At 42.4% G+C, this 17,193-nt stretch overlaps 1 long non-coding RNA gene across 6 annotated transcripts in view; it reads right to left on the bottom strand.

Moving 5' to 3' along the window:
* The window catches only part of LOC132533861 (uncharacterized), a 64,347-nt gene that overhangs the window by 10,345 nt on the left and 36,809 nt on the right, over window positions 1–17,193 (bottom strand). For 5 of the 6 annotated variants that reach the window (XR_009545608.1, XR_009545603.1, XR_009545605.1 and 2 more), the window contains exons 2-3: window positions 12,375–12,500; window positions 9,297–9,517 (exon numbers count right to left, since the gene is read on the bottom strand). This is a non-coding gene — a long non-coding RNA (uncharacterized LOC132533861). Of the gene's footprint in view, window positions 1–5,778; window positions 8,034–9,296; window positions 9,518–12,374; window positions 12,501–17,193 lie in introns of those variants that run through there. The other variant, XR_009545607.1, reaches the window with a different exon arrangement.

The raw sequence follows: 17,193 nt of genomic DNA, 5'->3' as shown, positions 1-17,193 counted from the left end.
TTCTCCTGCAGGTGGCAAATGAGAGCTCGAACCCAGGTCCTTGCATATAGTAATGTGTGCATCATCACTTGGCCCCAAAATAAGCAAATCTTTTTTAAAAAGGCAGATATTGACAATGATGTTGATGAGCATGTAGACAAGTTCTAACACTTAGGACTACTAGGAGGAATTTCACATGCTGTTGCCTTTGGAAAGCGATCCCCTCAAAACGTTAAATATGGGGATGCCATATAACCTGACAAGTTCACTTCTACATGCAAAGCCCAAAGAGAACTGAAAGCAATCGGTTATACTTATATACAAATATCCAATAGCTTATTCATGAATAAACAAAATGTGGTGTATCCATACAAGGAAATACTATGCAATAATTAAAAAAGAATTGAGTATTGATACATGTTACAACACCAATAAACCTGGACTCATCGTATTAAGCAAAAGAACCAGACCCAAAAGGTCGCACATTGCATGTGTCTGTTTATAAGAAATGACCAGAAGGGGGAAATTCATAGGAACTGAAAGTAAACTAATGACTAACCGTCTGAGGAGAATAGGTAGTGGAGAGTGAGTGCTGGTTGGTACAAGGTTTCCCTTGTGGTTGTGAACTGTTCTGGAATTAGATAGCAGTGATGACTGTACAGCTCAGAGACTACTGAAAAATCACTGAGTTTTACACAAAGGAAGAATGCAAATCTTTTTCCTTTCTCTCTCTTTCTCTCTCTCTCTCTCTCTCTCTCTCTCTGTATATTTATGGAGAACGGGAGCATCACTCTGGCACACACTGTACCAGGGATCAAACTCAGAATCTCATGCTTAAGAATTCAATATCTTATCCACAGTGCCACCTCCATGGTCTAGAGTACAAATCTTATGATATATGAATTAAAGCTCAACTTTTTAAACTGTCATTTGGGGTATAGCATATAAACCTTGCTAAGAAATGTGGATTAGGGGCTGGGTGGTGGCGCACCTGGTTAAGCACACATGTTACAATGATCAAGGATCTGAGTTTGAGCCCCCGGTCCCCACCTATAGGGGAAAAGCTTTGGAAGTGGTGTAGTGCTGTAGGAGTCTCTCTTTCTCTTTCCCCCTCTACCTCCCCCTTTTCTCTTGATTCCTGGCTGTCTCTGTCAAATAAATAAAGATAATTTTTAGAAAAAGAAAAAGAAATATGAATTAAATTCTGCTGGCAATGAAGAGTTTTAGAGTGTGTGTGTGTGTGTGTGTGTGTGTTTTCAAGCATGTACTGGCATTCTTCTTCTATGTTTGGAAAATTAGAGAAGTGAAATCCACATTCACCCCTGCTATGCTCGTGAAGCAATCAGTGTCAACCGTTCATTGTACTTACATATGGTCTTGTTTGTGTCCACACTGAGATTATGTTTCATGTACAATTTGGTATACCACCTTTTTTTTTATTCCGCAGTTACCACAAACTTGTTCAAACCTTTATTTAAAAATAAATTTCTTATTTAATTACAATAGTTATTTATGGCAGAAACCTGAGAAAGTTGAGAAAATTATAAAGAAGAAAATTAAAATCATCCATAACAACACCAATTAGAAGTAATCATTACTGGTGTTTTAGTGTATTTTATTTTGTCTTTTTCCTCTCAGCAAATGTCATTTTTAATAGTTGTATAATAAGCCATCCAATGTCATAGATTACTTCTATTATAATATAGTTAGGTTATTTCTGATTTTTCTCTATGTAAATAATGATGTAATAAATATCTATGTACATGAAGATTCCCCCCTCCCCATAGATAAGGTTGTTTCCTAAGCTTCTCAGAAATAGAATTATTGGGTCAAAGACGGAATATAGGGGAGTCGGGCTGTAGCACAGCGGGTTAAGCGCAGGTGGCGCAAAGCACAAGGACCGGCATAAGGATCCCGGTTCGAACCCCGGCTCCCCACCTGCAGGGGAGTTGCTTCACAGGTGGTGAAGTAGGTCTGCAGGTGTCTATCTTTCTCTCCTCCTCTCTGTCTTCCCCTCCTCTCTCCATTTCTCTCTGTCCTATCCAACAACGACAACAACAATAATAACTACAACAATAAAACAACAAGGGCAACAAAAGGGAATAAATAAATAAAATAAAATAAAATAAAAAGATGGAATATATTTAAGCTCTTATGATGTAGCCTTGAACTGCATTCTAAAAGGGTTCAACAAATTACATTTCCACCAGCAACAGATCAGATTGTCTCATAGCATCCTCATCAGCACCAAGGATTAGACTTTAAAAAGCTCTCCTCCTTGCTTATGGAGAAAAAGGAACTCTGTTACACTGTAGGTGGGAATGCAAGCTAGTGCAGCCCCTTTGGAAGGCTGTGTGGAGAGTCCTTAAACAAATAAAAATGGTATTACCTGATACCATTCTTAGGCATTTATCCAAAGGCCATCCAAACACTAATTCAAAGGGGCACAATTACCCCTATGTTCATAGCTGCATTGTTCACATTAGCCAAAAAGTGGAAGCGGCCTAAATGCCCATGGAGAGATGACTGGCTAAGAAGTTATGGGACACATCCCCTGAGGAAAGAATGGGTCATCCTCCTCTGCCACTCAGAGAAGACTGGCCCTAAAATGAATGGAGCCTAGAATGGTCCCAGATATGACCATGGACTATGAGCTCAGACTGATGGGCAAGCAGAGGCTATACAGGCTCCTGTGCTAAATATGAATACATATGGGCCCCAGGTCAGAAATTTCTGGTCAACAGTTAATTGTATTTATACATTTTTTTCCAGTTTGGAAGCTACTCTCTGCCCTAATTGGGCTCTCAAGTTCTATTCTCAACTCTGACACCATCTTCCCAGACAATATTACTAGTCCACCTTCATGTTAGCTTTCAAGCTCAAACAAGGATTACTAAAGTTATGGGTCCCTAGGAACATATCTAAAATAGATACCTGGGGCCAGGTGGTAGCGTGCCTGGTTGAGTGCACATGCTACAATGTACTAGGAGCTAGGTTCAAGCTCCCGGTCCCCATCTACAAGGGGACAGCTTTGCAAGTGGTGAAGCAGGGCTGCAGGTGTCTCTCTGTCTCTCTCCCTCTCTATCTCCCCCTCCTCCATTTCTATCAGTCTCTATCCAATAAACAAAGATAATAAATTTTAAAAAGAATAATTAAAATAGATACCCTTGCTTCTTTCTACCCTAGGGTCCCTATTCTCATCTGCTCTATTCCTACTCTTTTACTCTTATTTATTAAACATTTTGTCCTGCCTTTCAGCCACCAAGTTACAGATGCTACAATGATTCCATTCTGACCTCCTTAGGCAGATGACCTCACCAATGTGTCCTGGAACCTCACCTCTCCAGAAATTTACCACACTAGGGAAATATAGAAACAAGCTGAGGGTAAGGATCAAGCAGCCAACATCCATGTCCAGTGGAGAAGCATTTACAGAAGCCAGAGCTTCTTTCTTCTGCACCCCAAAAAGTATTTTGGTCCATACTCCTAGAGAGAGGAAACGATAGTGGAAGATGACCAAAGGGCTCTGAACCCCAATTCTACTGGGTATCAAAATGTTTGTCACCAGGAATCTTTGTTTTTATCCCATCACTAAAAGGGAAGACAATATGAAAAACAGGGGAGAAACTCAGGCACCGTTTTGCTTATCTGAGAGAGGAGAAAAAGAAAGGACAGTCAGAAGTAGTAACAGGTGTAGGTGTGACTTAGAAAGGAAGAGAAGTCAGGACTATAGAAATGAATAAAATGGGCAACAAATATATAAATAGATACATACATAGATAAATAGATAGATAGGCCTATATAATCAGTCCAGCTCTGTGACCTGGGAAGAATTATTGCATAACTTTAGCTATTATAACATCTTATAATTTTGTAAATCATTAATTAAAAATAAAAGAATAAAATAACTTATGGGATATATACTCCATGGAATAATACTACTCTGAAATTTTTTAAAAATGGTATTGTTTCCTTTGGGACAAAATGGATGGAACTGGAAGTGACCATACTCAGCAAAATAAGGAAGTGAAAGACGACTACCAAATGATTTCAATCATATATGGTGAGGTTTCCAAAGGGAGAGCGTTGCGTACTCAAAGTTTATGTTTTGTTTTGTTTTATGACAAAGAAGTGAAACTAAAGAGACAAGCAAATACCCATTTGGAGGCCAGTTAGGAAGACTAACACTAGTACAACAAAAAATAACACAGTCAGTCAGTGAGGATGGTTCTAGAAGACATTTGAGATCAGGAAGATATTGCTAAGACGAGCTGGGATGCTCTGTGACTGATCTGACACAGGCAGGAAGAAGTGAAAGGTGTCAAGTTTGACTCCCGAGTGTCTTGCTGCGGAAGGAGAACAGAGCGCAAGAGTCGGCCAAGACAGAGACAGAAGGAGAAGTTTCCTTCTTTCTTTCCTTCCTCCCGCCCTCCCTCCTTCTCTGTTTCTTTCCTTTTTTAAAATTTTTTAATATTTTTTAATATTTATTTATTCATTTTCCCTTTTTGTTGCCCTTGTTGTTTTACTGTTGTAGTCATTATTGTTGTTGTTATATTGATGTTGTCGTTGTTGGATAGGACAGAGAGAGATGGAGAGAGGAGGGGCAGACAGAGAGGGGGAGAGAAAGACAGACACCTGCAGACCTGCTTCACCGCCTGTGAAGTGACTCCCCTGCAGGTGGGGAGCCGGGGACTTGAACTGGGATCCTTATGCCAGTCCTTGTGCTCTTTCTTTCTTTCTTTCTTTCTTTCTTTCTTTCTTTCTTTCTTTCTTTCTTTCTCTTTTGTTTATTGCCACCAGGATTGTCTCTGGAGCTCCGTATCTGCATGACAAATCCATCACTCCCAGCAGTCACTTATTTTTTCCCTTTATTTTTATTCGATAGGACAGAGAAAAATTGATTGGTGAGGGGGAGGTAGGGTAAATGAAAGATAGACACCTGCAGACCTACTCCACCACTCATGAAGCTTCCCCCCTGAAGCTGAAGGCTGTGGACTTATACCGAGGTCCTTGGGCATGGTAATTGGTGTACTCTACTGAGTTCACCATCATCAGCCTCAGTGACCCCGCTCTTAACAGCAGCCTGGCCCTCCATACCGACTTTTCTACAAGCTCAGCTCTGACTCTGACTCTACCTGTAACATGAAGCAGCTGGCGAGTATAAGGGGGCCTTGGTCCTGTGCTAGTCTGTACTGCAGACTGCACATGAGTCCAGGGCCCTAGTCAGGAGTTCTCTGGATTCTCATATAGATATGATAGGCCTAGAGCTCTAACAGATCCCTCTTTCCACCTTCACTGGTCATCTCTATCAGGAACATCATAAAGCCTCTCATGAGTCCCTATAGGACATTGTCCTCAATGTAGAACAAGAGTGGTAAAATTTCCCTGCTCTCTGGAGGGAGGCTGACACTAGAGGAAGACGGGTCCTGAAATGAGTGGAGCCTAGAATGTTCCTAGCTGTGACCATGGAATACGAGCTCAGACTGGCAGGGATGCAGAGGCTACACAGGCTACTATGCTAAATATGAATAGACATGAACCGGAAGTCAGATTGATGGGGTTTACTGTTAACAATATTTATATATTTCCCCATATTTGGGAGCTTCTCTCTGGCCTGATCCAACTTTCTAGTCCTATCTTCAACTCTAACACCATCTTCCCAGACAATACTCCTAGCCCAACAGCATGTTAGCTGTTAGGCTCAGACAAAAATTAGTAAAGTCATGGGACCCTTGGAATATACCTAAAATAGACTTCCTAGCTTTTTCCAAAATGAAGACCCAAATTTCATCTGCTATACTTCTTTTTTTTTAATATTTATTTAATTTATTTATTCCCTTTTGTTGCCCTTGTTGTTTTATTGTTGTAGTTATTATTGTTGTTGTCGTTGTTGGATAGGACAGAGAGAAATGGAGAGAGGAGGGGAAGACAGAGAGGAGGAGAGAAAGATAGACACCTGCAGACCTGCTTCACCGCCTGTGAAGCGACTCCCCTGCAGGTGGGGAGCCGAGGTTCGAACCGGGATCCTTATGCCGGTCCTTGTGCTTTGCACCACCTGCGCTTAACCCACTGCACTACAGCCGGACTCCCCTACTTCTTTTTTTTTAATATTTATTTATTTATTGCCTTTTGTTGCCCTTGTTTTTTTGTTGTAATTATTATTGTTGTTGTTACTGATATTGTGGTTGTTGGATAGGACAGAGAGAAATGGAGAGAGGAGGGGAAGACAGAGAGGAGGAGAGACACCTGCAGACCTGCTTCACCGCTTGTGAAGTGACCGCCTGCAGGTGGGGAGCCAGGGACTTGAACCGGGATCCTTATGCTGGTCCTTGTACTTTGCACCATGTGTGCTTAACCTGCTGTGCTACCGCCTGGCTCCCTCATCTGCTCTACTTCTACCTTTAGGTTCCTGATTATTAAAGAAATTGTTTTGCTTTGTATCTTAGTGCTTTTCAGCCACCAGGGTGCAGCTGCTACCATGACACCAACCTGACTTACCTGGTCAGACAACCATACCAATATGTCCTTGAACCCTACTTCCCTAGAACCCTACCCCACTAGGGAAAGGCAGAAACAGGCTAGGGATATGGATCAGCCTGTCAATACCCATGTCCAGTGGAGAAACAATTACAGAAGCCAGACCTCCCACTTTCTGTACCCCATAAAGATATTGGGTCCATATTCCCAGAGGGATAAAGAATAGGGAAACTTCCAATGGAGGGGAGGGGATACGGAACTCTGGTGGTGGGAATTGTACCCCGTTTATCCCACAATCTTGTCGATCATTATTAAAACACTAATAAAAAATTATTTTTTAAAAAAAGACTTCACATGAGTACCCTGAAGTTAACTAGTATTGTCTTTCCTATTTTTGAGATGGGAGATCATTCTTTCTTCATTTTTTTATAGGTGGTAGCTAGGTTATTTATTTTATTTTATTTTCATATTTAGCAAATAAGAAGTTGGAAAATCAGGGCCAGCAAAATAGCTCACTTGGATAGTACTATGCTCTACCATGTTCAGGACCCAGGTTTGGACCACTGCAATTTTATTGTGATTCTGTCTCTCTCTGTGTCTCTCTCTGTCTCTCTCTCTTTCACTTTTCAAAAGAAGAACAGAAGAAGGAGGAGAAAGAGGAACAGGAGGAAAGAAAAAGAAAGAAAGAGGAGCAGGAAGGTGGGAGTAGGGAGAAGAGGAAGAGGAGAAAGAAGAGGAGGAGACAGTCAGCCTGGCAAATCATCTTGGGTATGCTGAGGATTTATGAATTACAAAAGTATCAGAATGAATGGCCTGGTTCTTTTATAAGTCTCTCACTTCAAAAATCCCAGAATCCAGCTCTTTGAAGATAGTTGTAGGAAGGAAATACAGTGGTTCAGTTGGGCCAGGACTAGGCAGAATATACCTCCTGGCTCATCTCCCCAGACCATGCCCTTGAGGGGCCTTTGCCCAGGAACACTGCTTCCCAGCCTTTCTTTAATCATGTGCTGTGTGAGTCTGGCCACCTGGAGCCCAAACCTCGGGCACTGCAGCCCCCAGCCCTCTGCCATACTCTCCTGGTAATTAACCCCAAGTCCCTGACAGGCTCCTGTGCACATTCATTGCTTGGTACAGATCTTGAGCATAAGTGAATTAAGTGAATTCCTTTTCTACTAGTGAGGGAACTAATGCACCCCTCTCCATCTCCTAGACCACAGGGATGTGTATCCTCAGTGTTTAACCACAGCCTGAGTGCATGCTCAGGAACTCTGAGAGCTATCCTTTTCCTAACACCATTTAGCTGATGGTCAGCAGAAACTAAACGTGAATACATGTCTGTTCACTCCAGCCCACTAGACTCTTCCCTACAGGGGCCCAGAACGGTAGGACATCTGTTCCCAGTGTAGGTGAGGCTTCCAGCATCGTGAGCCGGAGCTGACCTTAGGCAGTGATTTTACTCTGTTCCCACTGGCATGAAGGGTCCACATGGCATGCAGTGTCTTTGAACTTCATCTTCATTTTCCTCAAAGTAACAACCGCTTGGATCAAAATGCTTGTGGCAGAGTGATTTACAATAGCTAGGAGGTGAGCACAACTGAATTACCCATCAGTGGATAATTAGGTAAAGAAATATGGTCCAACCACTGGTCACTTTTATCAGGAATGTCATCACAAGCCCTCCTGCAGGCCCTCTCAGAACCTTGCCCTCACCATAGAACAGCTATGGTAGGGACTGCCTCAGTCTCTGAAGGGAAACTGGGGTATCTCACCCTGCCAGTTGAGGAAAACTGGTCCTGAAATGAGTGCAGCCTGCACTGTTCCTAGTTGTTATCATGAGCTGCAAGCTCAGACCAATAGGGGCTTAGAGGCTGCACAGGCTCTGGTGCAAAGTATAAATATGTATATGGGCCCTGGAGTAGGTGGATGGAGGGAAATAGTTAATTCTATGCACAGAATTTTTTTTAAGAATGGGAGCTACTCTCTGCCCTAATCCAACTCGCTAGTCCTTTTTTCTATTTTGACACCATTTTCTCAGACAATGGTTTTATCCAACTTTATGCTAGCTATCAAACTAAAGCAAAAACTACCATAGTCGTGGGCCCCTAGAAACATGTTTAAAATGGATTTCTGAGCTTTCTTCCACTCTAAGAGCCCTAATCTTTTTTCTTTCATATATATATATATATATGAAACATTGACAAAACCATAAGATAAGAGGGGTACAACTCTACACAATTCCCACCACCAGAACTCCGTATCTCATCCCCTCCCCTGATAGCTTTCCTATTCTTTAACCCTCTGGGAGTATGGACCCAAGGTCATTGTGGGATGCAGAAGGTGGAAGGTCTGGCTTCTGTAATTGCTTCCCTGCCGAACATGGGTGTTAACAGGTCGATCCATACTCCCAACCTAACTCTCCTTTCCCTAGTGAGGAGGGGCTCTGGGGAAGAGGAGCTCCAAGACACATTGGTGTGGTTGTCTGCCCAGGGAAGTCTGAGTGGCATCATGCTAGCATCTGGAACTTGGTGGCTGAAAAGAGAGTTAACATACAAAGCCAAACAAATTGTTGACTAATCACAAACCTAAAGGCTAGAGTAGTGCAGATGAAGAGATGGGGGGTCCTCCATTTTGTAGATAGCTAGTAGGCATATTTTAGTTATATTCCAAAGGACCTGTGGCTATACTAGTGTTTTGTTTTCTAAATATTTGTTTATTTATTCCCTTTTGTTGCCCTAGTTGTTTTATTGTTGTAGTTATTATTGTTGTCGTCTTCGTTGGATAGGACAAAGAGAAATGGAGAGAGGAGGAGAATACAGACAGGGAGAGAGAAAGATACCTACCTGCTTCACTGCCTATGAAGCGACTCCCCTGCAGATGGGGAGCCGGAGACTCGAACCGGGATCCTTTTGCTGGTCCTTGTGATTTGCACCAAGTGTGCTTAACCCGCTGCGCTACCGCCAGACTCCCTCCAGTAATTTTTGTTGTTGTTGTTGTTTTTTCCTTGAACCCGAAATCTGATGCAGGTGGATCCATGTTATTGTCTGAGGAGATGATGTCATGGCTGGAAAAAGAACAGAAAGCTGGATCAGGGAAGAGAGTAGCTCCCTAATATGGAAAGGGGTATAAATATTGTTGACTGTAAAACCCCATCGATTTGATGTGATCTGGGGCCCATAATTAGCTTAGGAGCCTGTGTGACCTCTGCATCCCTGTAGATCTGAGCTCACATTCTGTGGTCATAAGTAGGAACATTCCAAGCTGCCCCAATATCGACCCATCTTCCTCAGGTGTAGCATAAAGTATATTGTCCAGCCTCCCTTCAGAGAATGGAACATTCTCTACCGTTGTTGATCCAAGTTGAGGGCAAGGTCCTATGGGAGGTAAGAGCCCTAATCTCGTCTGCTCTGTTCCTACTTTTTGGTTCCTGTTCATTAACCATTTTGTTTCACTTCATGTCCTGCCACCTTCCAGACACCAAGTTGCAGATGTGACCATGATTCCACCCTGACTTTTCTAGGCAGACGGACCTCACCAATGTGTCCTGGAACCTCACCTCTCCAGAGCCCTACCCCACTAGGGAAAGACAGAAATAGGCTGGGGATATGGATCGACCTGTCAACACCCAATTCCAGTGGAGAAGCAATTACAGAAACCAGAACTCCTACCTTCTGCACCCCCAAAACAACTTGGATCCATACTCCCAGTGAGGGAGAAGTGAAGTGATAGGAGGAAGAGGATAAGAGGCCTCTGAACCTGTTAGGCTTTTTTTTTTTTTTTTAAAGCACTTCCCTCTTCTGTTCCATGGATTTAAAACTCCTGTTTAAATTAACACTTAGTGCTTACTTTAGTACAGTTATGTGATTTTTTTTAGTCCTCCGAGCTACTGTATCTACTTCCCTTCTTGGACAACTCTTTATTTACCTTGAAGTTAATAATTAGCCGCTGCCCCCCCACACACACACACACATACTTGCTTAGTGTTCTGGATCTATAGTAATAATTTTTCGAAGCCTCTTAATATTTCCGTACATCAAGCAATTCAGGTAGGCTACTCATTGCAGACTCCCTTCCTGCAATCTTCTGTCCTTCCCATCATCCTTGGAGCCTCCTTTGCACTGTCCTGATTAGCATCCCCTAGATTCTATGCCACCCTTTCTCAGTTTAGCCCAAGAAAAATACTCTCCCCATAACTAAAAAAATGTCTTTACTTCCCTTCTACACTTGATAATTGAACTGAATACAGGTTGAGACCATCTTCCCTCAGGATTGTGACACCTTGCTCTATTTTCTTCTTGTCTCTAATGTTTTTATTGAGCAATCTGAGGCAATTCTGACTGCGGATTCTTTGTAAGAACCTACTTTGTTTGTCTCCTGGGAAGCTTTCAGGACCCTTTATCTCCAAGGTTCGGAAGCTTTGCAGTAAAATGTCTTAGTGGGATCCTTTGTTCACCATTGTGCCTTCACGCAACAGGCCCTGGCAGAGTGGAATATCAGATCTTCCTGTTCCAGGACATCTTTTTTTTTTTAATCTGCCTTATTTTAAATAATTTTCCCTCCCACTTCTTGACTCTCTCTTCCTGAAATTAGGCTAAGAGAGTGATGGAAGATGCTATTTCTCACTCTCTCTGAGAAAGTGACATTAGGACAGAGACCTGAATGAGTTCTCCTCCATCTGAGGAAAATCATTATCCTTTTCTCTTGCTCCTTTCATCGTCTCTTTTCTTGTCATTTGTCTTTCTTTCTTTCTTTCTTCCTTTCTTTCTTTCTTTCTTTCTTTCTTTCTTTCTTTCTTTCTTTTGCCTAATCCTTCTACCAGGAGGGTTTGAAAGGGAGACCCTAAAAACTGACAGGTAGCTCTGTCTGTGTGACCCAGGTTTATGAAAGGGTAGAATTCACATTCGTGCTGAGATGATTACAAAGCATGTTGCTTTCATCACTGAAGGAAGAGTAAAGGCCTTGCATATGTGAAGTCCCGTGTTCAATTCCTGGCACCACCTATAGTCAGCTGAGAAATGTTCTGGGGAGGGAAAAAAAAAAAGAGTCAAATTGTACTACATACACCTTTAACAACAACAAAAAAGTTTATCTTGACCCCAGAATCATTCCTCTGTGCATTTTCTGAGGTTGTTTAGTTTTTTTCAGAGAAGGAACTCCCAATATCCTATCTGGAGGGAGTGAGGGAGACAGAAGTTCTGGTGGGAGAGGAGGATGTCACCATTGTTTCATCTAGACTTTCACTCATGTCTCCTCCTGTTACATTCAGTGACTCCCTCAAATAAATGGACCTTTCTGGAATTCTGCAAGGTACATGCTTTATTATTTTTTAAATTTAAAAAAATTTTTCCCCTTTTGTTGCCCTTGTTGTTTTATTGTTGTTGTAGTATTCTCTCTGTTCTCTTGTTGGATAGAACAGAGAGAAATGGAGAGAGGAGGGGAAGACAAAGAGGGGAAGAGACAGACACCTGCAGATCTGCTTCATCGCCTGTGAAGTGATGCCCCTGCAGGTGGGGAGCCAGGGGATCTAACCGGGATCCTTACGCCAGTCCTTGAGCTTCGCTCCATGTGTGCTTAACCCACTGCGCTACTGCCCGACCCCCTTTTTTAACTTTTTAAAAAATATTTTATTAATTAATTAGTGAAAAAGATAGGCGGAGAGAAAGAACCAGACAGCTCTCTGATACATGTGCTGCCAGGGTTTGAACTAAGGCCCTCATACTGCGCCACCTCCTGGGCCACTTTTTTTTTTTTTTTTTTTAACTTCTTATAGGCATGTCCTGGCAATTTTCCCATAATTACATGTGTGATTCCACTGCTCCTTGGCAGGTGTGTGCGTGACCTTTCAAAATATTCACTCATTTATTTATTTATATGTATATTTAATAACAGGAGAGAGAGTGAGAGACCAGAATAAAGCTCACCTCTGGCAGCTATGATGCTGTTGGTCAGTCATACACGTCCATGGCTGCCTCATCCACCTTGGCTCCCTGTGATCTGCAGGCGCAATGAATAGGAAAGCCAGCATTCTCTACCATTGGCTGCATGGTCTAGAAAGTAAAGATTTCCATTTGAAAGTCCTTGAAGAATAACTTCTAGAAGGTTTTTTTCCCTTTGCTATAGATAACATCTGCATATTTGCATCTCCTACCACTTTGTTTTTCCCCTCTCCAAAACTCTATCCCCTCCTTCGCTCGCACTCACTCTGCTCTAGCTCCACCAAAACCCCTGTTATTCCATCACAGGCCAACAGGCCTCAACACTCTCAGTTCCTCTGACTAGAATGTTCTTCTCGATGTTTACACAGGCTCCTGATCCCCAGGCCTTCCTGAGCACTCGGACAACAGTAGCTCCATCATCCCCTCTCCTGCCACGATGTCTTTTTTGTCTTCATGATTTACCACTCTCTGGTCTATTTTATATCTGTTTAGCTTATCCTTAAACTTCCTAAGCAGAGTGTAAAGTCTGTGAGGGCGAGGGCTGTACTCAGTTCACTGCAGTGACTCCAGTTTCTGGAGTAGCTCTGAGCACAGAGCCCACACAACACATTTTCACTGGATGGATGGATGGATGGATGGATGGATGGATGGATGGATGGATGGATGGTCGCTCCACAATAACTTAACTTTGCCTGCTCAGGCAGACCACTTCTCTACAATTGAATTTTCTGCTTCTTTCATTCCATCTCTTGTTCATGCATGTCCATTCGTCCATTCTTTTTGTTCCTTTCTTTCAAATGGTTTCTAAGAGATCAAGTGGACATGTACTCAATCCACTGCGTTCATTTGTTTCTTTATTGATTTTTTTTCTTAACCAAAGCACAGCTCAGTTCCATTCCATGGTGGTGCAGGGGAATTGAACCTAGGACTTTAAAGCCTCAGGCCTAAAAGTCTCTTTACATAATCATTACTCTATCTCCCCTGCCCAACACAATATGTTTAAAGAGAACATAAGACAACCCCTGACCCAGACAGATTCTAGCAAACAGATCAGGCCAAGGCCTTTTTTTTTTTTTTAACTTTTTTTTATTTCTCAAAAGAATAAGAAAAGTCTCTGCAGAGTTTAATCCCTCCTACAGTGAGACCACTGTACTCGATAATCATGAAATTTTATGAATGAAGTGACCTTGGACATTATCTACTCTCAACACAAGATTTTTCAAATACTTAAAAGACAAAAGGAAAACCCAGGCAGCATAAGTGAGTTGCCCAAAGTCGGAGCAGAGAAACGTAAACCATCCCAGTATTTTCCATTTGTAACCCTATTCCTTCCTGGTAATCACCTAGTCTTCCCAGAAAAACCCCTCAGGCAGTAGAAAGATTTTTCCTCTTGATGGGGCTTCCAAAGCAAATGCCTTTTTGCCCTCTGGGCCAGACTGACCCTGATCGGTCCCATCTGGAGAAGAATCATGACAATGAACTAGACTTGTTTCTCAGCAAGACCAGGAGGGTCTGCAGCATATTAAACAGAAAATGTTTCTTAGAGGACAGACTCGAGATAATAAATCCACCCTAAAATCAACCTCCAGTCAGATTACCAATTAACACCTAAATGCATTTAGGCAGAAATAAGTTTAATTGTCTAATTAATTTTTCACCAATTAAGTCCATTTTTACATGTTGCATTTTTATACTGCCTTGGCAGTGAGAGTAATCGGATCCCTTTAGAAACATTTTCCACTTCCTGGTTTGCTAAGTAATTCAGTGCTGTTGTCTACAGGAGATATAAACTGCCCCAAACTGGTCGCATTGCAACTTTATGAAGTTCATAAAAGTCTTTCTGTTGGGAGTGAGGAGGAGCTGAGAAGATAAGATGTGATGTGATTGAGTGGGAAAAGTAGCCCAGGTGGACAGCCTCTAACGTGGTCCCCAAAGATCCCTGCTTTGGCATTTTTGGCATTCCTGCCCTGGTGAAGTCCCACCCCTAGAACGCAGGCTGACCTAGTGACCCAATTCTAAGGGGCAGAATGTGATGGAAGTGACTAGGGTGGATGTCACTTTCAAGATTAGGTTATAACAAGACTCCTATCTTGGTGACTAGCTTGTGCTTGCACTTTCTCTCTCTCTCTCTCTCTCTCTCTCTCTCTCTCTCTCTCTCTGTGTGTGTGTCTTTACTGCTCTCCTTTTTCCACATCTCCCTCTCTCTTTTTCTCTTCTCTCAGATCATTCTGTCTTGATACAGCTATGACAGAATAACTTCACAAAGGAAGTTATTCCTTTATTTTTTTTTTATTCCACATGGCAAGGAACTAAAGCTTCCTGACAGAGGTTACATAAGGATTACCATCTTTAGTTAAACCTTCAGAGATTCTTGTCCCTGCCAGTAGCTTGAAAGGAAGTATCCTGGACATAATGGTTATGTAAAAGACTCTCATGACTTAGGCTCTGAGGTACCAGGCTCAGTTCCAAGCATCACCATAACCCAGAGCTGAACAGTGCTCTGGTCTTTTTATCTATCTATCTATCTATCTATCTACCTACCTACCTACCTACCTATCTATCTAGCATTTATCTTTCTCCATATATCTCTCTCATTAAAATTAATAAATAGGGGGTTGGGCAGTAGTGCAGCTGGTTAAGCATACATGGCACAAAGCACAAGGACCCACATAAGGATTGCAGTTCAAACCCCCAGCTCCCCACCTGCAGGGTGGTTGCTTCACAGGTAGTGAAGCAGGTCTTCAGGTGTCTATCTTTCTCTCCCCCTCTCTGTCTTCCCTTCCTCTCTCCATTTCTCTCTGTCCTATCCAACAACAATAACATCAGTGGCAACAATAACAATAACACCACCACCAACAACAAGGGCAACAAAATGGGAAAAATGGCCTTCAGGAGCAGTGGGTTCATAGTGCAGGCACCAAGCCCCAGCAATAACCCTGGAGGCAAAAAAAAATAAATAAAAATAAAACATTGGGAGTCGGGCTGTAGCACAGCGGGTTAAGCGCAGGTGGCGCAAAGCACAAGGACCGGCATAAGGATCCCGGTTCGAACCCCGGCTCCCCACCTGCAGGGGAGTCGCTTCACAGGCAGTAAAGCAGGTCTGCAGGTGTCTATCTTTCTCTCCTCCTGTCTGTCCTCCCCTCCTCTCTCCATTTCTCTCTGTCCTATCCAACAATGACAACAACAATAATAACTACAACAATAAAACAACAAGGGCAACAAAAGGGAATAAATAAATAAAATAAATATTAAAAAAAGAAAAAAAAAGAAAACATTTAAGAAGGAGGAAGAAGAGGAGGGAAGTAGAAGAGGAAGAAGAAAACATCTAGAGAGACCCTGCACCAGACCACCATCCAAACTCACTTCCTGCCTTCATGACTTGGGTGAAATAAGGAGTATTTACTACTTTTTCTACTAATACTAAGGTTGGTATTTTCTCTTTTTCTCCCACTTCCTTGTATACAAATCAATACACAGGAAGCTCAAGAGCTTTCACAGTGGCCAGAGTGCTGGATTTGCAACCATGAGGTTCCCAATTTGGTCCCCATCACAAGTGACAGAGTGATGTCCTGACACACACACATTCTCTCGCATTCTCTCCCTCCCTCTCTCTCTCTCTGTCTCTCTCTCTCTCATAAATAAATCTTTTTAAAGTGAATATATAGAAACCTGATATAAGTGAGGTAGGGGGCTAGAAGAGTGGTCACACAGGTACACAACACACTTGGAAATCACAACTCCCAACACACCTTGTATTTTTGTGGGGAGTGATGCTGTCCCTCCCACCCCCAAGAAATAAGCCATCTTACCCACAGCTTCTCCAAAGGAGAGAGGAAATAAGGGATGCATAAGCACCTTTGTAGCAGTGCCTTAACCTCCCTTAATTCTGCCTTTTCCCCCATCTGTAAAATGGGGGTAGAAGCTAATCTTACCCCCAGAGCGTTCCTATTAGTTTCAAACACAAGATTATTTTTATTCTATTTTTTTAATATTTATTTATTCCCTTTTGTTGCCCTTGTTGTTGTAGTTATTATTGTTGTTGATGTCGTTGTTGTTGGATAGGACAGAGAGAAATGGAGAGAGGAGGGGAAGACAGGGGGAGAGAAAGACAGACACCTGCAGACCTGCTTCACCACTTGTGAAGCGACTCCCCTGCAGGTGAGGAGCCGGGGGCTTGAACCAGGATCCTTGTGCTTTGCGCCACCTGTGCTTAACCCACTGTGCTACCGCCCGACTCCCATCTAATTTTTTTTTTTTGTCATTGGGGTTGTTGCTGGGGCTCAGTGCCTGCACAATGAATTCACTGATTCCAGGGACAATTTTCTCCACCCTTCTTTCTCTTTTTGATAGATACAAAGCTAAATTGAGAGGGCTGTGGGAGATAGCAAGGAGAGACAAACAGAGACACCTGCAGCCCTGCTTTTCTGCTCTGACAGTCTCTCTCCTGCAGGTGGGGACTGGGGGCTTAAACCCAGGGCCTGGGCATGGTGACATATTGTATGCTCTAACAGACGCACCCAGGTCTGGGAAGAAACTATTATTAAATGATCGTTAGGCATTTTTATCTACTTATTGCATCAGATTTCTCGCAAATGGAGAAAAGAAGAATAAAAAAGCATGAAACATATTCAGTAAACTGGGAAATCATACTTGTATTATAAGAGCCAATTCATTTTTATGGTTTATTAAAACATTGTTCAACCAAACATCGATCTTGGATCAACCTTAAATAAACCATATGCCTTTTAGAACTGATGGGTTTTAATTAGTGTCTTAATTAGCATGTGAGAAGTTTGTAAACCTG

The sequence above is a fragment of the Erinaceus europaeus genome, chromosome 17 (genome assembly GCF_950295315.1).
Source record: "Erinaceus europaeus chromosome 17, mEriEur2.1, whole genome shotgun sequence".
Lineage (NCBI taxonomy): Eukaryota > Metazoa > Chordata > Mammalia > Eulipotyphla > Erinaceidae > Erinaceus > Erinaceus europaeus.
The sequence above is the reverse complement of the archived record's forward strand: the minus strand, read 5'-3'. Positions and strand labels throughout refer to the sequence as shown.